The sequence below is a fragment of the Periophthalmus magnuspinnatus genome, chromosome 4 (assembly GCF_009829125.3).
Source record: "Periophthalmus magnuspinnatus isolate fPerMag1 chromosome 4, fPerMag1.2.pri, whole genome shotgun sequence".
NCBI classification, from domain to species: domain Eukaryota; kingdom Metazoa; phylum Chordata; class Actinopteri; order Gobiiformes; family Gobiidae; genus Periophthalmus; species Periophthalmus magnuspinnatus.
In genome coordinates, this window is record NC_047129.1 from 33,301,154 (window position 1) to 33,311,964 (window position 10,811).

The window sequence follows — 10,811 nt, forward strand, 5'->3', positions numbered from 1 at the left end:
GGCAGAAAACTGGGGGCCTGGGGCGAGAAGGCGACCCCCCCCCCCCAACCCCCCAGACTCCGCCCCCATCCCCCCAGACTCCGCCCCCATCCCCCCAGACTCCGCCCACATCACCCCGACTTTAGATAAACTCTGATGATCCGTAAAATAAATAATCTGGACACTAAAGCTCATATTTTTTCTATTTTTTTTTGCAAACAGTGATTTAAATCCGCCATTTTGTGCTTGAGTCTCTATGGTTCTCATCTCTGTGGATCGTTCTGTCGCGGTGGGCGTGTCAGAGGGGGCGTGTGGCGGTGGGCGTGTGGCGGTGGGCGTGTCAGAGGGGGCGTGTGGCGGTGGGCGTGTGGCGGTGGGCGTGGCGCAGGGGGCGTGTCCAGGTGGAGGTGAAAACGGGGGTAGATGGACAAAATGGCGTCTTGAAAATAAGCGATTGAAGTTGTATTTGGAGTGATTCGTGTTTGAGTCGTTTTTAGAGACTAGAACATGATTAAAACTCTGAAAAGTCAAGTTTACAAAATAATTTAAAGTCATAAAACTCAAAATGTCAAAAATGTGTTAAATAATGTGCAGATTTACAGATTTGTACAAGTAAAAAATATTAAAAAAACCTCTTTAGGCTGTAAACAAGAGGAGGGGGGTAAAGAGACAGTTTGTCTGTCCCGGGGCAGACCACACTGACCTCTGACCTCTGACCTGTGAGCCTGATGCATCATGGGTATTACATAAAGCTCATAACAGCAGAGTTAGTTCTGTGTGTTTTACTCACGTCTTTTTAAATCTAAAACTCAATAAATAAACTTGAAAATGAGGAAAATTTGAACAAAAAATTGTCTCTGAACCAAAAAATCTAAACCAAAACATTAAACTTGACCAGTTCTGAAAAAAACGACTAAACCAGGACTAAACCAGGACTAAACCAGGACTAAACCAGGACTAAACCAGGACTAAACCTGGACTAAACCTGGACTAAACCAGGACTAAACCAGGACTAAACCTGGACTAAACCTGGACTAAACCTGGACTAAACCTGGACTAAACCAGGTCTAAACCTGGACTAAACCAGGACTAAACCAGGACTAAACCAGGACTAAACCAGGACTAAACCTGGACTAAACCTGGACTAAACCGGGACTAAACCGGGACTAAACCGGGACTAAACCGGGACTACACCTGGACTAAACCGGGACTAAACCGGGACTAAACCGGGACTAAACCTGGACTAAACCTGGACTAAACCGGGACTAAACCGGGACTAAACCGGGACTAAACCGGGACTAAACCGGGACTGAACCGGGACTGAACCGGGACTAAACCGGGACTGAACCGGGACTAAACCGGGACTGAACCGGGACTAAACCGGGACTGAACCGGGACTAAACCGGGACTGAACCGGGTCTAAACCAGGACTAAGGTGTCATAGACACAAACACATTGTATCTGCTTTGAGTTCATGTCTTTCCACACATGTTCCGCAGTGTGTCTTTATCCTCCACACTCTGAACTGAAAAGCCTTTCAAACTCATGCTGCTCTGTTAATAGTTGTGTAATATTTTTTTTGTTATTATAAATTTGAATAGAGCCTGTGGGACATAACGCAGCCGGGCTCAGAGTCTGAATGGCGTTCGCTTTAATGAAATCTCAGGTGTGCTGAGGTCACGGGGTCAAAACGGGACCGACGCCGAACAAAAGCTCACGTTTTATGTTTAATGTAAGAAAAACAAGTAAAACTCATCCAGTCCTGGTTTAAGAGCAGTTCAAATCAGGCTACGAACAAGAGCTGATAGGTTCAAAGTGAAACTGAAATAACGAATGCATGTGGACACTTCCTGGAGTATCACCTGATGACATCACAAAGTGGAACACGGCGTTTTTAACGATGAAGTGAAGTCGTGTGAGCGCTAAAAACGCTGACTGTATAAAGAAGTAGATTCAGAGAGCGCGACGTCACCCACAGCGTTTGGCTAGCAGGGAGCGAGCGCTTAGCGACGCTGTCAATCAAACCCGTTGCTAACGCTAGCTGGAGAGATTTGTCTGTTATTAATGTTCATGTCTTGATTTACAGACACTATAGCGAAATAAAAACACTAGGATCACGTAGAGCCGGTTAATACGAACATTTAAAGACCAAAAAAATGACGATGGAGCAGGAAGTGCGCACGTGATCACTTCCTGTTTGTAACGCGGCGGCTAGCGGGTTAGCTATGTCCATTTATATAAACAGCCTATGGTTAAAACCCACACATTTTGAGCTAGCGCTACTTAAACCCATATAGAACGGCGGTATATGAAGTTTGCTGGTTCAATCCTCACCTCAGTCTGTAGATGTTCCGCCCTTGTGCCGCTGGGCAAGACACTTCACCCACAGAACTCGTTTTAGTCGCGGCGAAGTTGTTGATTGTGAAACGGCGAACGAGTCACGTTTAGCCAAACACAGGGGCCGTGGTTATTTTAGCAACGTGCTGTCCGCAGCTAGCAACAACAAAACTGCTAACCCTGCAGTTTAGACTCTACAAACGTGTTCTGAAATGTCCCTGCGTGTCAGATGCCCTCCCTGTGTGTCAGATGCCCTCCCTGTGTGTGTCAGATGCCCTCCCTAAGTCTCCGTGACGTCTTATTCTGCGTAAAAGCTGCTCACCCTGTAGTTTTAGACCTGTACAAACATGTTCTGAAGTGCACGGGATTCTGGGATTAGTTTATCACTTCATCTCCTGGAGTTGTTTACAAATCTAACTGATACTTTGCAGCTGTGTGATGCTAACTGGAGGCACTACTCTGTCTGGGGCTTTGGTACTCCAATTAGACTTTAATCTGAGTTTTATTTTAGCACAATCTGACCAGAAAGAGCTACAACGGGTGAGCTGATCTGCGCTCTTACAAAAGTCTTCCGCACATAAATTACTCCCACAAGCTAGCTAGCGTTAGCCGACAGTTTTTCAGTCGGCGAGAGTGACTTTTTTGTCGAAACTCAAACTCCCGAGCAGGACCGTGAACGCGCGGATTGATCACAGCCTCCTGAAAATGCGCTCTTTAAATCACTTTTGTGTTTTTTTTTTGTTGAGTTTTAACACGTTCCTTTGACGGCGTTTGCTAAAGTGTGGTAACTGCCGAACACGCTACCGTAGAAACACATGTAGAACACACCCCAGCGTGATGTCGCCGCAAATTATCAATAACAGTGCGAGTCAGAAGAGGAACTGTTTGATATTTTTCGGCCCTCGGACTCGGGGCAGCCGCACGACGAGCCCGCAGCCCCTCGGCCTCCTCCCGGCGCCCGCGGAGCATCGATTTTGTGTCGCGCTTAAACTGGAGGTGCAGTTGAGCGTATTATCGTCTCCTGAGCAGACCCCGCGCGCTCGTAAAACCTGAAAAACTCCTCAGACTGAGTTATGTCCGCTCTCAGGCTCCGGACCAAAACTGGACGTTTATAGACACTTTCTGAGGCCAGCGCGGCGACTTCATTATCACGATTCATGAGCGGGTTTGGCTCCGGAGCTTTCGCTGATTTTATAACGTTTCCTCGTCGAAAACGTGTCTGAAGAGGTTTTAGATGTCGTCCGCGCGTGTTAGCTGTAAGCTTCTGTACGAGGCTCCGCCCACAAGGCCACATCACCCACGCTCCCACACGACAATCCTCCGTAAATATACAAAAACATGACACAAAACCGTGCACTACGACTTCACAAACCTGGTGTGATGTGCAGTAGTTTCATTAGTGCGACGCAGCTGATTGTGTTGTGATGGCGCTCTGAAGGGGGAGGGGCTTAGCACAGAGAAGAAAAGTGAGGGAGGACTGAGAGCGTCAAAAACGAACTTGAAACGAACACGTTTACATAATGTTTTCTGTGAACATGGCAACAATAAAAGGAAACATGGTCTAAATATGTTGCTTTAGCAGTTAATGCCCCACAGAAGTAAATACCTCCTCTTTAATACCCCACAGAAGTAAATACCTCCTCTTTAATACCCCACAGAAGTAAATACCTCCTCTTTAATACCCCACAGAGGTAAATACCTCCTCTTTAATACCCCACAGAAGTAAATACCTCCTCTTTAATACCCCACAGAAGTAAATACCTCCTCTTTAATACCCCACAGAGGTAAATACCTCCTCTTTAATACCCCACAGAAGTAAATACCTCCTCTTTAATACCCCGTAGACGTAAATACCTCCTCTTTAATACCCCACAGAAGTAAATACCTCCTCTTTAATACCCCACAGAAGTAAATACCTCCTCTTTAATACCCCATAGAAGTAAATACCTCCTCTTTAATACCCCACAGAAGTAAATACCTCCTCTTTAATACCCCACAGAAGTAAATACCTCCTCTTTAATACCCCACAGAAGTAAATACCTCCTCTTTAATACCCCACAGAAGTAAATACCTCCTCTTTAATACCCCACAGAAGTAAAACAATATATATATATAACATATATACACAAAAAACATCATATTAACATTTGTTATCATGACTCCTCCCTCTCTTTGCTCTCTGTGCTAAGTCCCTCCCCCTTCAGAGCACTATCACAACACAATCAGCTGCGTCGCACTAATGAAACTACTGCACATCACACCAGGTTTGTGAAGTCATAGTGTACGGTTTTGTATCATGTTCTTGTATATTTATGGAGGATTGTGGGCGGAGTCTCGTACAGAAACTTGCACCTAACTATAAGGAGGGTTTGAACAGAGCCCAGGAGAGATCACTAGATGACTCAAACATGCACGGATGACTCTAAAACCTCTTCAGATGTGTTTTTGATGAGGGAACTACGTTATAACCCAGGAGAAAACTAAACAAAAATCGATTTTTTTTTTTTTTTTTTTTGCAGAATACCTCCACTTTAAGATTACACTGAGTCCTGAGTATTTGAGAGCTTGGATTACACATTCAGTTCAGTTATTTTTCTTGGTAGGTTCGCAGTATTTAAGTTGCACACACTGTTACACTTCAGATGGATGTGAGCTAGGCTAACGCAGCGTGGTGCAGCTGCAGAACAGGCTGAAGAGGCTGCGCTGGCGGCCCCCTGACGGTGCATCGCGGGTGGGGTGGATGATCAATGATGGATGAAAAACAAAGAACAAGTGAACGAGGCCAAAACGGAGAAGTTGCACCAAACGCTAATGCTAATGCTAAAAGAGTAGTCAGTGGGGTAACTTTGGGGCTTAGACTCCGGCGGGTCGAGACGTCACTGATGACACGAAGGGAGGTGCGTTAGATGTTGGTGGTGAAGAGGAGGAGCGCCTGAGGAGGCTGATGGTTTTGCTGCAGTGGCGTCTTTAGGCTTGTGTGATCAGGGCCAGCAGTGTAAGCACAGACTCCCACGTTTCCCCCCATCCCAGACGCTTCCTCCAGCTCCCCAGGTGGGACCCCAAGGCGTTCCCAGGTCCCTCCAGTGTGTCCTGGGTCTTCCCCGGGGCGTCCCCCCCGTGTGACTGAGCTCCTCCCCCAACGTCCCGTGGAGGAAACGCATTTAAACACGTGTGTCCGCCAACGTGTTCTCTCAGTCGTTACACAAAACTCATGACCAAAGAAGAGACGAGGAACAGAGGACTAAACCAGGACTAAACCAGGACTAAACCAGGACTAAACCAGGTCTAAACCAGGACTAAACCAGGACTAAACCAGGTCTAAACCAGGACTAAACCAGGACTAAACCAGGTCTAAACCAGGACTAAACCAGGATTAAACCAGGATTAAACCAGGACTAAACTAGGACTAAACCAGGATTAAACCAGGATTAAACCAGGACTAAACCAGGTCTAAACAAGGACTAAACCAGGACTAAACCAGGACTAAACCAGGACTAAACCAGGACTAAACCAGGACTAAACCAGGACTAAACCAGGACTAAACCAGGACTAAACCAGGGCTAAACCAGGGCTAAACCAGGACTAAACCAGGATTAAACCAGGACTAAACCAGGTCTAAACAAGGACTAAACCAGGTCTAAACAAGGTCTAAACCAGGACTAAACCAGGACTAAACCAGGACTAAACCAGGACTAAACCAGGACTAAACCAGGATTAAACCAGGACTAAACCAGGTCTAAACAAGGACTAAACCAGGTCTAAACAAGGACTAAACCAGGTCTAAACAAGGACTAAACCAGGTCTAAACAAGGACTAAACCAGGTCTAAACCAAGAACAAAACAGGAACAAAGACCTAAGGGGGACTAAAGCAGAGACCACAGGTGAGAGTAAGAACAGATCCAAACTAAGACAAAACAAGGACCAAAACAGATATTTATATTTTTAAGTAACTGCTGCAAATGTATTTGAGTAAATGTATGTGAGTACATGTATGTGAGTACATGTATGTGAGTACATGTATGTGAGTACATGTATGTGAGTACATGTATGTGAGTACATGTATGTGAGTAAATGTACTTGAGTACATGTACTTGAGTACATGTGCGTCCCCTAAACGCCTCAAACACACTGGTGTAAATAAATGAAAAGCACTTAGAGGTCGGGTTTGTAAATGATTCAAACGTCGGGACGAGCTCAGGCTTTGGGACGAGTGTTTGGAGCCGACGTTTAGTCTGTTTTTCACTCCCAAAAAAACCTCTTTATTTACGGCACATTTCAACTTTGAAAAGTACCACATCATGACATCACAAAGTGGAACAGAGCGTTTTGATCTTTGTAGATGTTACAGACGAATAATAAAGTGCGACTCAAACATGAATGAAACAAAACACAACTCCAGGTCTGAGTCCACGCTCTCAAAACAAAACCTCACACTGAAACACGTCGGGCTTCTTCCTCCAGCCTGTTATTAAAACGTTTCATTGGCCCAGACGTCGACAGCGCCGGGTTTTGATTGTGTCGTTCTATTTTCTGTAGAAGAAAACAAATGGCGCTCTTCTCGTTTACAAGTCGAGTGTCCGGAATCTGAAATACGACTCAAACAAACGTAAATGTGTGGATTTGTGAATATGACGTGAACTGAATGTGAAAAGTGACCCTGTGTTTCTTTTTCTTTGTCTCTTCGTGCTTCTGTGGGACGCTCCGCTGCAGCTGTGTCATGTGAGTACACCTCATCACACTTTCACTTTCACTTTCAACAAACAAACTCACAATCTGGATTTTTGTTTAAATATTTCAGCTTTTATCACTGGAGTTATTTCGGCTTTGATCTGGATTTAATTAGATTTTTCTGATTCCACTTTGAAGACGATAATCAGAAGTGTAGTAAAGAGTATAAGTCGCTCTGAAGTATAAGTCGCTCTGAAGTATAAGTATAAGTCGCTCTGAAGTATAAGTATAAATCACACTGAAGTATAAGTCGCTCTGAAGTATAAGTAGCACTGGAGTATAAGTCACACTGAAGTATAAGTCACACTGAAGTATAAGTCACACTGAAGTATAAGTCACACTGAAGTATAAGTCGCTCTGAAGTATAAGTCTCTCTGAAGTATAAGTCGCTCTGAAGTATAAGTATAAGTCGCTCTGAAGTATAAGTCGCTCTGAAGTATAAGTTACACAGGAGTATAAGTCTCTCTGAAGTATAAGTCTCTCTGAAGTATAAGTCGCTCTGAAGTATAAGTTACACAGGAGTATAAGTCTCTCTGAAGTATAAGTCTCTCTGAAGTATAAGTATAAGTCGCTCTGAAGTATAAGTCGCTCTGAAGTATAAGTATAAGTCGCTCTGAAGTATAAGTCGCTCTGAAGTATAAGTCGCTCTGAAGTATAAGTCGCTCTGAAGTATAAGTCGCTCTGAAGTATAAGTCTCTCTGAAGTATAAGTCGCTCTGAAGTATAAGTCGCTCTGAAGTATAAGTCGCTCTGAAGTATAAGTATAAGTCGCTCTGAAGTATAAGTCGCTCTGAAGTATAAGTATAAGTCTCTCTGAAGTACAAGTCTCTCTGAAGTATAAGTCACACTGTAGTATAAGTTGCACCAGCCGAAAAAATGCATAATAATGAAGAAAAACAATATATTTCACATATAAGTCGTATCTGAGTATAAGTTGCACTTCCGGCCAAACTATGAAAAAAAGTGCGACTTTTAGTCCAGAAAATACTGGACTAACCTTATTTGGCCCCGCCCACTTTAGCTCTGTTCATTTCAATGGAGAATTTCAGAAAAGTTTTGCCGATAGTCCGATATAGAGTCAAACTGATTTGTGTAAAATGTTCAGTGTCATGTGACCAACGAGTCAACGCTGAACCGATTCTCTGAGGCTTTAAAGCGGCTCTCAGAATAACACAAATAGAAGTACGACTGTGGCGCTCGCAGAAACGTCCAGAATAATGTGAATGTGGTGCCTGAATCTGACCTGAATCTGACCTGAATCTGACCTGAATCTGACCTGAATCTGACCTGAATCTGACCTGAATCTGACCTGAATCTGACCTGCACAGGCTTCATTCGTTGGTAAAAAAAAAAAACCAGTTCTCTAAACACAATAATCTTGAATACTTCGGTGCAAAAGCTTCACTCTGTAGTTTTGCCTCAAACATGGACCAGACTCTTGTTTTTTGGTTGAGCAGATTCCAGTTTCCTGATAAATGTGATTTAAACTGTGAACTCAGCCCTGATTTTAAAATAGGACGAGCGACGTGGACAGAAAATACAGTTTTAATCAGAGCGGAGACGTCTCAGCTTCATCTTTACGTTTTCGTTCTCATTTTTATCTGATAGATTAAAAACATTCTCTAAACGTCCTTCAGTTGTTTTGTGCAGATGTTTATTTAAATCAGAATGTTTGACTCATAAAGCTGTTTTTTTTTTGTTGTTTTTTTTAAATTACACAGTGACTTAGTGAACACAATAATCACCATTTTGTCATTTTTCTACATCCTGATTATTAAAAACACTTTCTTTGCCGCTCACATTGTAAACCGTGCCCGTGTTTTTCCAAGATGGCGAGGAGTCGTTTGTGTTTACGTCGATGTTTCCAGTGGATCATGTCCTTCTCATGTGTCTCTTACACACAGTCGTCCATATTATTCATAATTTATGGAGTTTCATCAAAATTACATCAGAGCGTGTTCATATCAAAGGCGTGCGCTGCAAACAGCCGCACCTCCTCTCGGCCTCGCAGCACCTCCTCCTCCTCCTCCTCCTCCTCCTCCTCTCGCTCGGCCTCGTCGTCTCATTATTTTCGCTTTAATGATCATTTTAAAAACAAAACTCCAGTTCATGTTTGAGACGAGTCTGATCCTCCACGAATAATGAACGTTTACAGTTTGATCTGTGAGAGCGGCTCCTCTGGCTCCTCGGGCTCCTCGGGCTCCTCGGGCTCCTCGGGCTCCTCGGGCTCCTCGGGCTCCTCCTTGTGTTTTCAGAGTTTTATATTTCCTCTCCTCTCGTGGAGCTGCTCAGACGTGTTTTTTTATTTATTTATTTCACTGTTTTCACGGCGACAGCAATGAACTGAATAATACAAGACATAAGAGCAGAAGAGGAGAAAAAACAAGGGCCTGGAGGAGGAGGAGGAGGAGGAGGAGGAGACTGGAGGAGACTGGAGGGGGAGGAGGAGGAGAGGGAGACTGGAGGAGGAGAGGGAGACTGGAGGGGGAGGAGGAGGAGAGGGAGACTGGAGGGGGAGGAGGAGGAGGAGGAGGAGGAGACTGGAGGGGGAGGAGGAGGAGAGGGAGACTGGAGGAGGAGGAGGAGGAGGAGGAGAGGGAGACTGGAGGAGGAGGAGGAGGAGGAGAGGGAGACTGGAGGAGAGGAGGAGGAGGAGAGGGAGACTGGAGGAGAAGAGGAGGAGGGGGAGACTGGAGGAGAGGAGGAGGAGGAGAGGGAGACTGGAGGAGAAGAGGAGGAGGGGGGAGACTGGAGGAGAGGAGGAGAGGGAGACTGGAGGAGAGGAGGAAGAGGAGGAGAGGGAGACTGGAGGAGGAGGAGGGGGGAGACTGGAGAAGAGGAGGAGGAGGAGGAGAGGGAGACTGGAGGAGAAGAGGAGGAGGGGGGAGACTGGAGGAGAGGAGGAGAGGGAGACTGGAGGAGAGGAGGAAGAGGAGGAGAGGGAGACTGGAGGAGGAGGAGGGGGGAGGCTGGAGGAGAGGAGAAGGAGGAGGGGGAGGAGGAGGGGAGCTCAGATTAGAGGCGCTGCTCCTCCTTGTGGAGAGGAGCTGGAGGAAGTGTGTGTGGAGCCTATGATTAATTCATGATTTGTGGAAGCGGAGAGAGGTCACAGGGAGGTCACATGGAGGTCACAGAGAGGTCACAGAGAGGTCACAGAGAGGTCACTCGGGTCAGGGGGTCAGGAGTGACCCGGGTCTCGTAGTATTAAAATTGCACTGAAGTTTGACTAAAAATCATGAATCTAATCAAAATTATTTTAAAAAATGATGTAAATTCAGATTCATATTTTTATTTTTATTATTTTTATTGAACCACGATCCTGCTCTGTGATTGGTCCAACCTGTTTGTGCTTGTTTCCATGGAGATTAATTGTTAATTGCGTCAATTTCGTACATCATCACAGATAAAGCAAAATCATCTCCATGGAGACAAGCAGGTGATGAACCCTCCACCAGAAAAGTTACAGAATGTGTCTTTTAAACAGAGAGTTGTCATTCGTCTGTTCCTTTGCTTTTTGCACATTAAGACGAGTATTTTTGTATCTTTGTTCAAACCTCCACCCTCCTCTTCACCTCCGCCCTCCTCTTCACCTCCGCCCTCCTCTTCACCTCGTTGTTCAAACCTCCGCCCTCCTCTTCACCTCCACCCTCCTCTTCACCTCCGCCCTCCTCTTCACCTCCGCCCTCCTCTTCACCTCGTTGTTCAAACCTCCGCCCTCCTCTTCACCTCCACCCTCCTCTTCACCTCCGCCCTCCTCTTCACCTCCG

General features: G+C 45.4%; 1 protein-coding gene across 1 annotated transcript in view; it reads left to right on the forward strand.

Annotated features, from left to right (window-relative positions):
- The window catches only part of LOC117369933 (homer protein homolog 3-like), a 40,579-nt gene that overhangs the window by 10,504 nt on the left and 19,264 nt on the right, over positions 1-10,811 (forward strand). The window lies entirely within an intron of this gene.